Source organism: Crocodylus porosus, unplaced genomic scaffold, assembly GCF_001723895.1.
Source record: "Crocodylus porosus isolate Cpor-Errol unplaced genomic scaffold, CroPor_comp1, whole genome shotgun sequence".
Taxonomy (NCBI): domain Eukaryota; kingdom Metazoa; phylum Chordata; order Crocodylia; family Crocodylidae; genus Crocodylus; species Crocodylus porosus.
The window spans coordinates 88,779,791-88,797,508 of NW_017728906.1; the positions used below are offsets into that span (position 1 = coordinate 88,779,791).

Consider the following 17,718-nt stretch of genomic DNA (forward strand, 5'->3'; position numbering starts at 1 on the left):
AAGTATAACATAAAGTAGTCAGTTTTGTAGTTTAATAAAGCCATGCTCAGATGGAATTTATTGACATTTTACCAGGGAGGCCACACTGAATTTTCTTCTAGTGGTAAAGTTCCCCCCTATATTTTGCTTAAAGATTGAATCATTAGAACATTAAGTCTAAAAAGTTAAAGTACTGTTTAATAAACAAACTGAAGTGCTGTATGCTGTATCATATGAAGGAGGTACGAGCCAACTGAGAGAGACATTCAGAGGCAATCAAAGGGGATCTGAGCTTAACTAAGCTTTCACATGACAGTCTGGATCATTTCGGATCTCTTCCAATGGAGATAAAATGGCATCAAAAGCAGAAAGGCTTTTTTCTTTCTTCCAAGGATGAAAACACAACATCATTAGTCAAATTTACTCTGAACTTCCGCCTCCTCATGTTGATTTGTTCTCAGGTTGAGTAAACATATCTTTCCATAAAGGTAAATAAATGTAAAAGCCTATCAGTAACTTAATTGCTTAACGAATGATGCCGTGTAGGCTGTAACACTGCTTGACTATAGTGTTGAAGTTAATGACCTCTCAAAAACACCTATTATATATCTTGGCAATAAAAATCTATTCTCAGTTGAAACTTTACTTATAAAATTTCAACCCAGTGTAATTATTTTTCTTAGATCTTGGGGGGGGTTGGGGGAGAAATCACCTTCAGCTGTTTTTAAGATGTATAAATAGAAAATGATATATATTACTTTAAAATGCTTTCTCTTACCACTCCAGAGAAAAACAAAATTTGACAAATAGGTTGAGTCCATAATAAGGCTGAATTGTATTTGATCTATTGGAAACACCCTAAAATAAAAATAGCAAAGGGACCAAAATGAAAAAATATCACAGTGATTTTTAGTCTATAGATGTCAGGTGACATTCTAATCTCCCATGCATATAGCACAGGCCTAGCTACATCTGGAAACATGCATTCTACTGTCCTTGCACACCTATCCCCTTGAATTGAGGGGACCCAAGGGAGAAGGCAGTTGTTCCTTTTAAAATAAAGTAGTTTAATAGAGGTGTATTTGAAAACAGCTCTCTGGTGAGAGGATGAGGTGGAGAGGAGGAGTGCATGCCATGCATCTGAGATTAAAATCTGGCTCCTGGTGGGCATACAGATAGAGTGCATGGCTGCCAGACTGACACGGTAGATCAGGCATTAGGAAAAGCTATCCAATTAAAAGAACACGAAGTGATGCAGTAGGTCAGCTCATCTTTACAACCTATCAAGTAAATGATCATCTTCTTCGAAAAGAGTTCTATATTTTGACCATAAACATCCAAGCTACTAAGATGCGAGACAGGTTTAAAAATATGTGCTACTAGGATGCAAGACAGGTTTAGAAATAGTAGCTTAATATTTATTATTAATAACAGCAATAATGACTACTCGTAGAGCTTAATACTTATATACCACCAAGGGATATAACATGAATTCCCCTATCAGCTTTTCTCAGCCCAAATGCAAGAGACAAAGATTGATTTAGTATTGCTACTGCCCATTGTGCTGCAGAGTTTGGCCAGGATCTCATTGTGCTCAATCAGTTAGCAATGGGGAGAGTATAACCTGGTCAGCCAAATTTGCCTCACCTGCTGTCACCAAAGCCTCAAACCTTCCAGAGGTGATCATCCCTGATGGTATCACTCAGAGGTTTTATTGTCAGGCCTTGTTTTCAGCGCTGTGCATGAATTAAGAATGTAGTATCAGATGATGGGATGAGAGCTTTCAGCCTGTTGTCAGATATATGGATCTTTAGACACCCTGGACTTAAACTAGATTCAAAACCTGCCTACACATTTGTCTTCCCTCTATCATTTGCCCAAGCTAAACCTAAATTTGTGCATGCAATTTTGGGAATTACATACATTGTGCATAAAGAAAATGCTTTTGTGTAAATGGTGTGCTTTCTGTACCCTCGATGTGTAAATGTCTAACAATAAAATAAAATCTTTGACAAATCTTACCTTGGAGATAAGCAACATTTTATTTCGGAAAAAAAATGCATTTACAGCCAAATGACATGCAGAAGTCCTTTGGAATGACTTTTGCTTTAAGTAATATTGTTAGCACCCAGATACCATAGTGATGGGTGCAAAAAGATTAGGTCACATTAGGTTAAATTCAATTATATACACAGAAATTGAAAATTATATTCATATGACCAAAAGAGACTATCAGTTTTACCTTAAATTCTCTGCCTTGATCTGTTTAAAACATGACCTATAACATTAATTAAAACATGGCTTCCTAGGTTATTTCAAGTACTACACTACACGGTAGAAGTGGGCCAAATATTTTTTATTTCTCAACACATTATCTGACATAAAATAAGCTGGTACATCCTGTTCATCTGCTGAATTAAATGCATCAGCTGCATCACAATCTACATATTTATTCATCGATTTCTAGCTTGTTCTCACATATCTCTTAGAAAGGAATCGAGAAAGCAAATACTGACGTATTTTAATTAGCAGTCAGGGATACATTTCTATGAAACAGCATGAAATGTTTGCCCCTCAACAAACCAGCTGATCATCTGCTGACCATGTAGATTTAAATATGAACACACTGAAATGGATATATGTACTACTCAGCTGGAGAGATGTGTACATAGCTCAAAATGCTCTTGTTTTGGTATATTCAGTACCCAGACATGCAATATCATATAAGTAGAATTTATATCAGTACACATTTCATTGCTGATTTCACGTATGGGGCTGGAGAAACTTTCCTCCTAATATGGTGATGGCACATGAACTATTTAAATAACTCCTTATTCTGATCCTTATAAATATGCACCAGATGTATCTTTTGTAAATGTTATGTTTTTCAACATCTCAGCATTTGTGAGCAGTTGAAAGCTATGTCAGCCATGCTTTAATGGGGCATAAAAGTGTTCTGCATTCAAAGAAAAGGCACACCATTGTAACAGGCAAAATTACAAGTGCTGTCAATAGCTACATTTTCACTTTATTGATTTTCACTGGGTAATATGGTGCTTTGATTTCACGTGTGTGTGTTTTTCAATATAGATACACATACATACACACACATTATATGTGTGTGTATCTATATTTACAGATATAAACACACACATATATTTACTACACACACATGTGCATGTTACACTGAATTAAGTGAAAATATCTAGATACAAAGTAATAGTAATGGGAAATTAACTGATTCCAAGCAGTGTATGTATAAATATGCAGTAATGACTTTACAGTTAAGTGATCATATAGGTGTCCCAAGATCACAGTATAAGTTGAAGCTACCAAGGTTAGCTTTGTCATGCAAATCTGATTTTTTTTTCATTATGCTGGGAACAGAATATATTTTAATACTCATCCACCCTGCTGCCCTCTGCAGAATGGAATTAGAACTATTCAACTCTACATCATAGACCCAATATTGATCACATATACAACTACATCATATCTCCTGTAGTTTAAGTGGCAGGAGATGATCTGACTTGCTTACCTGCATGAAGCTCAAAATAATTATGCTGTGCAGCACAGTGAAAAACCAGGTTATCATCTAACTGGTACAATATGTAAGCAGCTCATTTGGGGCTCTATCTTCCTATACACACACAAAACCATGGGGAAAAGGAGCACCCGATTTACCTATTTTGTAACATTTAAGGGGGAAAGGTTCTCAAGTTTTATTTTAGCATGTGTTTTTTGTGGGTGAATAAAAGGAAGGAAGAGATTTTAATCAGTAGTTTTCCTACTTCCAATAGGTGCACTTTAGGAAAAAAGTAACTAAGCTATTGGAAGAGCAAAGGATTCAGTCAGGTCTTTGCATGGACTGAGTATCTGTAGGCACCAGCAGTGCAAACCTGTAGCCACTCTCAGTCCATACATGTTTGTCTGCTTTGGCTCTGCACTGGTCCTGGCCCTTTTTTTATTTAATAGTGACATCATACCATGACAAGCTGATGATTTGATAATGGCTTGCCTCTCCACCCGGACACCACTAGTGGTATCTGCCTCTCAGTGACCCCTCACAGAGCACTCTTTAGACAGAGTTAGTGCAGTTTTAAGCAGTAATATCTTAGGGTGTTTGTACATGTGCTTTGGGAGTTGGGGGGGAAGAGAGAGGGAGGGGGGCACTGTAATTAGAGCAGCTCCAAGACATCTCATGTATCAGTGTCCCCATGCTTCAAAATGGCATTGGGCCACTTTATCCAAACCTCACCAAACAAGCTTTATAAAAAATGCCCCCACCACCATTTTGAAGTGCAGGGACACTTATACATGAGATGCAGGAGGTGCTGGAATGTGGCAATTGTCATGCTCCAGCAGACTCGATTCCAACATGAGTCTGTTCCAACATGCTGGAATTACAGAGCATCAGAGCAGCCTCCCTGTTCATGTATAGGCACCCTTAGAAGTTCTTCTGCCTCAAGTGTGTCTTTCCCCTTTTTCCCAGACCACCTCCTTAAGTTTCTTTGGCAGTCCTGCAGAAATTGTGCTGGAGAGCTGGAGATCACTGTGTGAGAAATGGTGAGAAATACTGCTATATGCTTCATTCCATCTTTGTGGGCACTCAAACAAAGGTTCCTTAGGATTATTATGATACTCTTCTTGTTGGGCCAGGTAGTAGAAAGGACAAAAGATAACAGTGTCATCAATCTGATTATAAGCATTTATCATTTCATTTAAGCATTTGCATGCTGACTATAACTCAAAAAAAAAAAAGGAAAGGCCTCTAAAGCGTTACATACACATCATTATTTGAACATTATTCTTGCCATTTTCATGTTAGAACTATGCTACGCATTTTGGAAATGATCTAGATTTAACACCCTACTAATATTACTAGTCCCATGTCAATGAACCTGTGACTGAAAATATGAGTGGACAACTGACCTTAAAAATAATCAATAAAAAAAATCTTCATATCTAATGGAAGAATCTAATGCACTCAAGGTTATGTGAAACTGTAGAAACAGACACTGCAGTACTGTACCTTACAACAAATGTCAATTTTTTTAGCTATATTTTAATTATATTTTTATATTTGATGTTAAAATTGAAAAAGTATATCTTATTAAACACAACACTTGGCTTTGCTATTTTAATAAAAGAAAAGTTGTTAAGGAAAAGAAACGCAAAACTACTGATTCTTTTCCTTATGATGTTCAAATGAGTCTTTCATGTTGTATCTTATACTTCATTTTTTAGCATTTTCAGGCAAAAAGAAGATATCAAAACTTAGTAAATAATCAAAGACTTCCTCAGTTTTTCTAAACTGTCATGCTACTTATCTTGTAATAACTGATCTCTTAGGTAGCATAAGCTATTTAATTGCTACTGAAGATTATTTGAATGGAAAAAGAGACAACACTCGCTTACCCTTCAAAAAAAGACAAAACTATATTCTTCAAACAGACACACAGACAGATTTTGATCTCTTATACACAGGCACAAGTGCAAAAGCTAATTTTACAAGATGTGATAGGAGCTTCATATCTAAGATTACACCCTGGCCCACCAATTGTACATGCTATACTTAAAATGGCTTAATTTGGAAAGAAATCCTGTTACTGATTAATCCATTCTGTGTAGTCTCTAGCTATTGAAAATAACCAGCTTTTTATTTTATTTGTAAAAAGCAGCTATGCATGCACAATAGCTATATTTTAAAAGGAGTTTTGGAAGGTTCTCAAAGTGCATATGCATGTATCCCTACTGACATGATAGACTGTAATGGTTGAGGTCTGTCATGTCAACCATCTGCATATTAAACAGTCCCTAAGTACACATTGACACAGCAGACCCTAATAGCTCTGAAGCCGTAACAATCTATTGAGTCAATAATACGCATGTTAAAGAGCATCTCATATACTTCCATCAATATCTTTTATCTTTTAGTTAATTTGTTTCTTCTTTTTATATGTATATTCAGGGTTAAGGCTATAAGAACCTTTATCCTTAACATGCTGTCACAGATGTGAAATGTATGATAGAGAAGCACTCAATAGTAGAACCCATCTGAAGCAGGCCATTTCTTTATATGGTTACAGTAATATTGCACAGTCACCATATACTTTCAGGTTTGTAACTGTTCAAGATGGTGCAGGGGAGGGAGCTGGTGGGCTGAAGTGGAGGAATATATTCTGTTCTGGAGGTTCTGATCCAAACCCCACTAAAGTCTACAGAAAGACCCCTGTTAACATTATGGGGTTGAATGAAGGCCAGTGTGAAACTACTTATTTCCTTATAATTAAATGGAATAGGTCACCAGAGGAGGATGAAACTGTATTTACTGATGGTTTTATCCATGAAAAAACTAAAAAACAAGGAAAAAGGTGTCAAAAATATACCTCACCTTTTGGTTAAACTGAAATAAAGTCTGATACCACATCTTTAATTCAAGTTTGTATGAACCTAAAAAGGTTTACACTGCAACAGAAGGAAACTAATATTAACCATAAAAATGGCAACTTGATCTCCATAATAAGCAAGGAGAAAAATATTACTTGCCACTTCTTCATGCTTAAGTTGTGGTAACATAGCTGTCTAGGTCTTATTATAAAATCTTCCCTTCTTTTGTATTTCTGAAGTTTCCCTTTTTCTGCTTTCTTTTATAGTAATAGAATAATAACAATAACAGCAATAACAACATCTAGCACTTTACAAGAATGGTATATTTGAAAGGGAAGAAGAGATGCAGGGGGGTTACATGACTTTGTAGGAATGGCAGAAGAAATAGGCTGATTTTTCTCTCACTTCCAGTAAATTTACATGGTACAACTATAGAGATTTTGGTGGAGTTATTCCTGACTTATATCCATGTAAGCAGAACAAAATTAGATCCACTTTCTCTACTCCCTTTTCTTTTTCTTCCGTTCAAAGATCATTCTCACAGTCACTCCACATCCTATTTAATGCTGAACCTCACCACATCCTCCCACTACTCTAAATCTATCTTGGACTTCTTTCTCTAATTAACAAACATGCTAAATGTTAGTGAAATCTGCATATCTCAGCAATTTTCCTGACATGACTCCTGAGGCCCCAATACTGAGCAGACAGCTAGGGGATGCTTCACAAGGTCAGTGCTTGGTCCAGGGAAAGAGAGCTACAGGGATGGGGTTTGTGTGGTCCAGGGACAGATCCAGCTCGGGGTGCCGTGGTGCAGTTGAACCCCTCTTTGATTCCTGTTCCGCCCAAACTTTATAACCAACTACTCAGGAGAGACAGCAACATTTCTCAGAAAGAAAGTGCTGGGGCTCATTATCTTCTACTTGATTCCTGGTAATCTCTCTTCACCCCACAGGTGTTAACAACCCTCTCTTTTTTTAATAGTCTTGATGTTCTGCTATTCAAACTATTCTTTCTTTAGCAATATTGGTGTCTGTTAATAGCTCTCTCCTGTTTCACACCCCTGCAGCTGTTTTTTTGTTCTAGTTGAAAAACTTAACTCAGGTGTGGCAATATTAACTTAGGTGAGCATTAACTCTGGTATGGAAATGATTGACAGCAAAATACCCGATGCCCTGTCAAGATGCTCAAAACGGCTAGAATGTTTTACGAATCTAAATAAGAGATGTACATTTAACTATAATGACTACAAGACAATAAAACAATATATTTTGATTATCTTTATCTATTCTGTTTTTCAAACTTAACATATAAACTAGCAAATTACTACACATTCCAATCAAGTCACATTTGTTTTTGCTTTGATCCTAAACTGAACAATATAGCCCGCTGCCTGAACATATTAGTAAATTTTCTAGTTTCTCTATAACCAGACCAAATGTGTTATATGCAGTGTTGCACCACACTACCCACACCCTCCTTTTCAAAATCCTAAATCCACCCAGGGTGTGGTTTCTTTACTTTATCCCATATACCAGTCCATGTGTATTACAAGACTTGCCAAAGAGTAAGTAATACAACATGCAAGGAAGCAGTGACCTTCATAATTTTAGTTTCTGTGCTGAATATCTAACAAATAAAATAACTATATCTTGACACAAGATTTTTTTTAAATTAATAAGATGCATCTCATTGTCAAAACAAGCTACTGCACAAAGTTTAAATGGTGTGTGCACTGAGGCAGAAAAGGGCAAGTTTTACTCAGGGTTATGTCTAATGTAAGTCACAAAGAGGCCCATTATATACATTGCCCATTGTCCTGAGCTAAAAAGGTACATAAACCTGTCTTATCCAAGAGGTGATTTCTGGGAAGTATTGTCTCAGACAAAAATAGTTTCTTAGCATGTTATGGCAACTCATGATCAAGGGTTGCTGCAGAGCATATTTCTCTTTCAGTAGCTCACGATCTTATTGGACAGGTCCGTCCCCGCTAAGGAAATTTGTGCCTCAGTGACTCAGTTGGAAATGTCTCTGCACTATCACAAATAAAAAGATTCATCCTAATCCTTGCTTAGGGAGTGTTAAAAAAAGGGCTCAAGTTTTCCTAGACCCCTCTTCCCCTCACCCCAACACCTTGAAGACCAGCATCAATGTAGTACTGATAAAGTCATAAACCACATACCAGAGATTTAGGTGGTCTATTACATGTGAAATCTATTACATATCAGGCTCAGCTATCAGCACATAACTAGCCACACAGCCCCTCTACACACTTACCTGGTAACTTATGCCTCAAAAATAATCTCTCTAATATAATAACAGTATATGACTAGGACACACTCCTTCAAGGAAAATTCTCCAAAATAAGGATTTGACATGTATAACCTTTTCCTTAGGCTGCTGAGCACTTACAGGGCTTTTCCCAAAAAATGGGGGTACTGATTTCAATGGTCTTTTTTGGGGTGAGGACAGTCTATACTTGGGCCAGGATATCATACCAATGTGTCTTCTTTTAGAGGACAGTATTTTCCCCAGCTTGAATGTATACTTGGCACGTCTACACATGCCCCTGACTGCACATTACCAACTGGTACTACACGGTCCTGGTGGCACATGGGTCATTTTCGACCCTCCTGCACAGTAACAATGAGCTACTCTGCGGTAGCAGCCACATCATAGTTAGTGCCTGATGATGCTACATTGCCTTAGCATGTTGTGAAGACACGCCCACTCTGTGTTGTTTCACTGGGGCAATTGAAATACCAGATTGATCCTAAGCCTATAGATTCACTGGTCTTGATGGATTTTGGACCAGGCTTGATATCCTTATGAGTGTGATCATACAATTTGAATATGCAAATAAATTCACTTGTGAGATGCTTGTGACATGTTATCCCCTCACAGTAGCGAATTGTGGCTAGTATGACCAGCCCTTTTATTTTCACTGTTAAGCACCTAGAGTTATCTCCAATTTACCAGTGAGCTGATTTACATAGCTGACTTAGTCACATATGTTTGGCTTCTGTACATGCTTATCCAGAGTAAGATTTGGCCTACTAGCTGTGAAAACAGCTTACTTCACATGTGCTGCAAAACCTAGCCAGAACAGGCTGAATAAAGGATGAAGTTTAATCATGGAAATGTTGACCTACAAATAGAGAACAAAATGTTAAACCACATGGTGCAAGGTGCTACACACCCCAGCTCCCAAGGAGGAGAGAGAAGAATTCAACACATTTGGAATGTAAAGCTTTACTGTTTTGTACTTTTTCCATAGAGCCTGAGATCCGGAGTCACAGTGCTCCCACTTGGTATGACACCCTATCATCCTGTAAACAACAGGACACCCACCACAGAATGCTGCCTAAATGGGCAAGTTTCCATGATGGTGGCGATGTCGCCAGCAGAATGCACGCTGGGGTGTCACAACAAGCAGGAGCTGGTGATCAGCAGTGGATCTAAGTCAACAAGACATGTAGAAAATTGAGGACAGGTAAACATAATGCCTTTTTAGCCTGCTTATTTGGAACATTTGATATGATGTACTATAATAACAGTCTGATTTGTTATCTTTAATTACTTTCAAGTCACCTTTAATTTTGAATTTTTTCACCCTTGTGTGTTTCAGACAGAGAGGGCTTCAATTTCAGTGCAGTGCATAGTATCCATTTCTCACTTACAACTGTGCCCATAGTGCAAACAGTTCACCTCGGGGGATGCTGAAAACTTATATTTAAGCTTTATTTTAGTGCATATTTTTGTGAGCTAATAAATATAAGGAAGAGGTTTTACTCATTGGTTTTCTTACTTCCAATAGCTTAGTTGTTTTTTTTTCTTTAGGTACACTGCGTTTTAGGCAAATGTGGGTATTAGCAGCCAGACAGACCTGCTTGGCTGACATCTGTTTCTTTACAGGATTTATATTTGCCAAGTTGCTGGACAGCAATATCCATTTGGTATTCATGGGAAGTACTTGCAGAACAATAATGACAATAATTGCTTCTGATTCTTGTGTTTACAACACTGCCAAAGTATCATTAGAGCCTTATTTATAGATAATAATGCTTATTAATCACAAGTATTTGAATTTTGGAATGTATTAGATTAATATTCTTTTGTAACATGTTTCTGTACTAATGCTGTGGAAAGCATTTTCTCAGTGCAGCTCATTGGGAATGCTTACTTTAGAAAAGTAAAATAATGTAAATAATTTGCAGGTGACAGATAAAGGTTATGTGCGTACCTCTGCTAGCTGGTGTGAACTATGAACAATGGATATGGCTTCTTAAAATCAGGCCCTGTTGACTGAAATCAGAGATGGCCTCTAGAAAGAAAATACTTTGAAAAGTATGATATGACACATCAGCGTGCTTTTAGAAATCCTTTCACTACTTTCAGTATGAAGCATTTTCTTAATTGTATATCTTTGAACTCACGCTTTATTAAGACATTCTACATTGTGGACAAGTTTGCACGTGAATACTAGGGTTTGTGGAAACCAGGGAGATTAATAACAGGGGAAATATTATACAAAAATAACTCTTAATATTGAGTCTTAATAAACCTGGCTTTATAAGCCAGTGTCTGGATTTGACAAAATAACATTCTGTAGTGTAAAACAAAGTGATGTTTGCACCAAGCAAAAGTATAACCCTAAATCTAAATATCAGCTGCCATATAGTCATATTCTCCTTTGTGTTTCTGTAGTATGCACAATGCTGAAAAAAGCACCACAGCTACTGCAGTACCAAACTCTCTGATTTTTGGTATGCGGCCAGCTCCATAAATTTGCATTTAAACAAATAAAATCCAGTACAGTGTAGACTGTCTTTTTTTCTGAAATGGTTCTTCAGGCATAACTTAGAGAGGCACTGTCAACTTAAAAATCACATTTCTGGTTATTTTTTTACTGACTATTCATGTAACACAATGATTATTCTAAATGAAAGAGCTCAGAGAAACTATCTATATTTGAGTCATATTTACTGTGTATTCCTTATAGCAATTTATGTGTGGCCAGTTTAACCTGCATATTCACTCACTGCCTGTAATGTTTTTCTACATAGCAACAGTGGAGACAAAAATAAATAAAAATAAATATAAAAGGTCAAAAATCAGGAGGAAAACTCATTAAAGTAGCCAAAACAATGTATAACACATTTATTTAATTGACCATATTACAAGCTGAGAATGTTCCTTTAACATGTAAACACATCACCTATTAATATTTAAGGTTGCTTTACTAAACATATTTTTTTTTAAATGCATATAGGTTTTTCAGAAATTTCAAAGTAATAAATAACTGGTGCTATACATAGCCAATTACTTTGGGAAAAATCAAAGATATTTTTTTCTAAATATTTTATTAGATCTGAGACCAAGCTAAAAAGTTGTGCCCCAGATCTCAACAGTTACTTTCACAAAGTTCATTTCCAAAAGAACTCTTCTGAAACTCAGGGAAGGGGCAAATGTAGAGGTCTATATCCTGAAATCATTCTAATGAAGTCATCTGAAGCTTTACCATTGACCCACTTCTATCAATAAAAGGGGAAGTTGACTATCATATGATGAATTATAATAGTAGAGTAAGTAACATCTTCTCTTCCTCAGTCCTCTTTCTTGTCCCCCATAGCAAGTGTAAGCTGTTTATTATAATTCAAAATATTTCACTCAGGTTACTAGACCTCCTAAAAAGTCTGTGAAGATTTACTTCTTAGTATTTTCAAATTATAGCATGAAAGCAGTGGAATACTAAGATCTTAATTTATGAAGCTAAAATGTTAGCCTTTTAAAGCATAAGCCACTATATAAAACTTCTAGACTCCCTGTTTTCCCAATATATTTAATTATATAATAAGCAATTCTAGCATTGATATTATCATTTTTCATCAGGCTTTTCGGGATTACTTTTAGCATCCTATTTTGGCCCAACTAAACAGACAAATTTCAAACTGTCACACATGAAACAGTAGTTTGCCATTTAAATCAATATAGACAATACAGAACCTTTGTGGCTGGGTAGAAAAAAGAGCAGTAGCGTGCAATGGTTTTACCCAACCACTTTCATCAGTTTTCCTGCTACTTAATATTATTTTCCTGTACATCTACTTAGGATAGAAATGTAAATTCCAAATGCTAATGCTTTGCCAAAATTGTCAATGAGGGGTACCTACAACTAGGTTCTTAAAACCATATTTAATTCCTTAGTTAGAAAAAAGCAGCCTGATTTTCAGAAATTCTGAGCTTCATTAATCCCACTGCAGTTAATGGCATTGGCAGCCAGCCACAAGTGCTCAGCACCTTTAAAACTTTATTTTAGGCAGGTACCTATGCATAGATTCAGGAGGACACATGGCTGAAAACATCAGTCTTCTGTGCACATAGGACCTTATCTTGCGAACCCTTGCTTGCACAGTGAGTGAGACAACTCTGAGTGAGCGTTTGCAGGCTCAGGTCTCCAAACAGCACGAACAGTAAACTGCAAACCTTCCCTGCCTAAGTGAGGCTGCCAAAAACCAAACTTTAAGCTTTGCAGTCATCGAAAATCAAAAGCAACATGGAAAAGTTATGGGTGTTTTGTTCCCTAATGGAATTATTGCTATTGCTGTAGATATAAAGATATTACAGCCTACAATTAAAAAATACCTGGCCACACATTGCTATATAATGAGGTTTTTCTTGCTTTATTTTATTTACCATACCTTTCATTGACACAAGATCATGCCTGTGTGTTTAGTTTTGGTCAGTAAGTACTGTCAATTTGGTTTTGTTTTCAGCTTGCACAAATACTGTAAATGTATCCTTCCAGTTATATAACGTAACCATTTTCCTTTCTTGTTTTTATATTGTTTATAGCTCCTAAAATGTTCGACTCATAGCCCAACTTCATGGAATTGATAGCTTCACCTGGCTTGATACAAAAGCTTTTTTTACATATTTGAAAAGATTTATTTCGGAATAAGTTATTATGCCACCTTCACAGAACTTTAAGAAAGAAGCAGAAATGAAAATAAAAGCAGCCCTCACCATCAGATATTCTATTAAACAAAAGAAGGTAAGTTCATCTTTTAATATATCTAAAATATACAGCCCACTAGGAGTTACTTCATTTCACTACAGGTTAGCTAATGGTATTTTTTTTCTTCTGTTATGGCGTATGTGACTAATAAGAAACTTTAAAATAAAATTAAGGCACAACGATTTGTATGGGAGTATTTCTTTCCTGACAAAATGAATAATTATCCTTCAAACATGACATGAAAGTCATAGTGTTTTAATCCTCTCCCTCCTAAGCACCCCCACCCCATAAGCAAACATCATTAAAGTAATGTAGGTATAAAAATAAAATGTAGATATAAAAATAAAAACAGAAGTTATTTTACAGAAAAGTAATTTGCATAACACAAACATGAGAGGGAATGGAGAAACAGGTTAACAATGGGGAAAATATTTTTTTCTTTCATAACGATTTGGAATTTAAACATCAAGGACAAGATTCAAAAAAGATTGGACACTTATGAGGAAAGCAAAAATAGAACGCATTTTTATAGTTATTAACATGCATTTCTGAAGGCCTTTAGTCAATCTTTAGTCAGACTGTTAGAGGCCTCATGTAGGGACAGCTTACCCCACCTCTAACTACTGGTGCCTCACACCTTTGTCTGGTACTAGCCACTCTAGGAGCCAGACTACTGCTGAGTAAGGTGGGCTTAGGATCTGATCCAGTATAGCAGGTCCAAAATTATTATGATTCTAGTGGAAAATAAAGTGCCTCCCAGAATATGGCATCCTCTTTTGATCTTGTATTTGTCAGTACCTTGGGTAACATATAAGGTGGAAAAGTCCTCACAGCCATCTGAATCCAATGCTTTTTGGTGCTAGACCCAGCAGAAGCAAACCTATGTATCTAAATCTTCCCAACCCATCATTCTTTACCTGGAACTAGTCACTGAAGCCAATGGGAGGTCTGCCTGATTAAAGCAAACTGAGTTGGCCTGCAGGTGTCATTCTGATATAACATCTAAATAAGATCACAATGTGACTCGCAATCCTTATTCCAGTACAATGTTCATCCGTTTCAGTGAGATGAAGACGGATCCTCAGTTTCAAAGTATTACCATATTTATTCACATACTCCACATCCCAAAAAGTACATGCACCTGGTTTTGAAAAAGCAGGATAAAGATATTTTTTCTTTGCAACCAAACTGTTTGGAATTACTTTTTTTGTTTAAGATACATGCCCCAGTTGCTGTTTCCTCATTTTAGGGGGAAAGGTGAGTGTAGTATGTAAATAAATAAGGTATGTGCTCACTGCAGCAAAGGGTAGTTACACTACAGCAAGGACTGCAGGCCGGATCCTCTCTTTGCTCAGACAATACTCCTGTTGGCTTCCATGAGTCAAGCAAGCAGAATATGGCCCTATATAAGGAATGCATGACTTGATCCTAGGAGAATTAGCTATACATGTTTGTTTGTATTGGATCAAACCAAGAATGTGTGGAAGTCAATGAGTGCTAAGCCTGAATGAGAACTGAGGGCCAGATCTTCATCCCTCTAATACAATTGGCAAAAAACCAATAGAGGCCACAATTGGCTCTGAGCTGGAATGCAGGATTTGACTGTAATACAATCCTGCCAGCATACTTTATTGCAATAATTTTAATATCATAGTAAATTTTAAATAATAAAATACCCACCATTACATGTTGTACATTACACAACAGAAAGGTATATCGAGTACAAATTCCTATTCTAAGCCGCATTAATTGTAAAATCAAATAGGATTATTATTGCATTAATTGACTTTGTGTTTCCTATGAATGTCCCTTTGTGATATTGTTTTCAGTAGGTGTAAAAACACATACAAGTATTATGGAGTGTGTCAGTTCATTTCATCTCATTAATCAGCTACTTAAAAATGTTTTCCTTGCAGTGCAATAGAAAATAAAACTAATGTCCTTTTTTATCACTTCACAAATTAAATTCATATTCCACAATGACTATATTTCATGTACAAAATAACAAAATATGTTTACATACCTGACTTCAGTTCTTTAGTAAATTGCTTCATTGCTAAAAATGTTACATTTAAAATTGAAATCTAAAATGAACTACTTACGTTTTCTTGATGTGAAACATTTTAAGTTCACAGTAATTTTAAATACGATGCATTTAAAATATTAATATTTCACATGTATTATTCACTGACTTCCAGGTTTCATCTCAAGTTAGTGGCACTTCATATTTCAAAGGAAGAATTGTTTCTTTTTTCAATACTAATGTTCTATTAATTCACTTTGTAATATCACTCCATTTCAGACAAATGGAAGTGCACTAAATCACTATGGCAAGAATCATGCTGAAGTTGTTGACACTATATAAAATTTCATTTTCATTACTTTTTTATACAGTTTTATCTTGGTGGTGTGTTTTTCAGATGTAGTATGTAGCCCTGTTCAGTTAGTTTTAGAAATACAAGTAGGTACATAAGTATTTATATGCTGAGATGAGGAGGGACCTGGATATTTATAATACTGTCTACAAATTAAGTGAATGTTACAGAGTGAATTATAAACTTTCAGCAAACTACCTTGAAATGTTCTTTGTTTATGTACATAGTAATATCAGTTACAGTTCCTACAGTGAAGCATTAACAAAGTAATTTTGGGTAGTTTTCTCTTCCAGCAGTATATGTGCATAGGCATGTGTATGTATGAGTGTGTGTGTGCACATGCATGTGTGCATATATGTATATGTATCATATAGTAAACTGATTGAGAATTTTCCTATAGTGAAGGCCTTAAAGTAAATGGCGTCTTCATCAAGTCCACAGACATGCAGAACTGCTGGATAAGAAAACAGAACCTATTCCTATTACTCTGTATCATTTTTGTTCGTCACACAAAGCTTACATAACTACTTCTAGAGATATGGATGGAAAATACACCCAGAGATGCTGAAAATCTGTAATAAGTGAAACAGCAAATAATTCTATGAAATGCCCTTCAAGAGTGAGATAATTACAAAGCACTGGAGCAAGAACAGTAAACAGCAGTGAAATCACTTATAAATAAATGGAGGAAGCCAAAAATATACATGGATATATTTGTCTAGCCAGCTCTTTCTGAATGTCATCAAAATCAAACCTTCCCTTAGGACTGTAAATCTCAGGGAGACCCATTAATATAAATATTTTCAGGATCCTGTGCCTGAAACTTTCAGGTTTGCAACATTATTTTAGTGTAGTAAAGTATGTCCTCCCATATTTGTGTGTGTATATGTCAACACACACACACACACTCTATATTTATATAGATATAGGAATAGGTTCTGTTTTCTTATCCATCAATTTTGCATTTCTGTGGAATTGAACAGAAGCCATTTATTTTAAGGCCTTCACTACAGGAAAATTCTCAATCAGTTTACCATGTACAGTAATACATACATAGATATACATATACACATATACATAATATGCATATGTGTGTGTGCATGCGTGTGTGCATACACACCTGTAATATATGTGTGTGTGTATGCATCTGTGTATACCTGTTTGATATATATGTAGTGTGTGTATATATTATATACACACACATATATTATACACACACAGATATAGCTAGCTCTATGTCTATATATAGATATATAGACATAGATGTAGCTATAAACAGGAATTTAACCAATCTGAAATTTAGTTTAAAACTTGATCCAAGACCTTTTTTTCAGTAATATTTAAAATAAATAATGAGGCACCTGACCTATCTCTCTAGCATTTATGAAGATAAGAAAATGATTTGAATGAGAGCAAACAACATTAGGCTCCCTGAATCCATAATGTAGAGTAGGCTCCTATTTCTAGAAAGTCGTCCAAGAGCCAGGAGTTTGAAAGATAAGCTGGATCTCAAATGCCCATGAACAGCAGAAGGAAGAAACCATCACTGAGACATCCCCAGTCCAGTGCTCCCTGCTTCTGCCTAGCTCCTCTGAAATATTAAAAGAGGCTAAACAAAGCAAGCACACATCAAGATAGAACCAATTAAGGACAGAAAAAAAGGGGGAGGTGGAGGAGAGGAGGGGAGGCAAGGAAAAAAAACAATCCCACCAGGGTAGTAAGAAAACTGGGAGTGGGAGAGTATTGTCCCGCACAATGAGACCTACCTTGGGAGTGTTCCCTCTGGGTGACAGTGCCATCCCCTGTCCTAGTTTTGATCCAGTGTCAGGCAGGGGAGGGGGGGATAGAGACAAGTAAAGAGAGTGCAAGAGGAGAAGCAAACTTGGGGAGCAAAGTCTGTGCAGAGCAGGGAGTTTCTTTAAAAAAGAAAAAGGAGCCATCAGTGGAGAAAGGATA

The 17,718-nt window shown here is 36.3% G+C and overlaps 1 long non-coding RNA gene across 1 annotated transcript in view; it reads right to left on the reverse strand.

Moving 5' to 3' along the window:
• Positions 1-2,752: 2,752 nt before the first annotated feature.
• The window catches only part of LOC109306250, a 24,189-nt gene continuing 9,223 nt past the window's right edge, over positions 2,753-17,718 (reverse strand). The window contains exons 3-4 of the long non-coding RNA XR_002099913.1: positions 8,647-8,653; positions 2,753-2,763 (exon numbers count right to left, since the gene is read on the reverse strand). This is a non-coding gene — a long non-coding RNA (uncharacterized LOC109306250). The remainder of the gene's footprint in view (positions 2,764-8,646; positions 8,654-17,718) is intronic.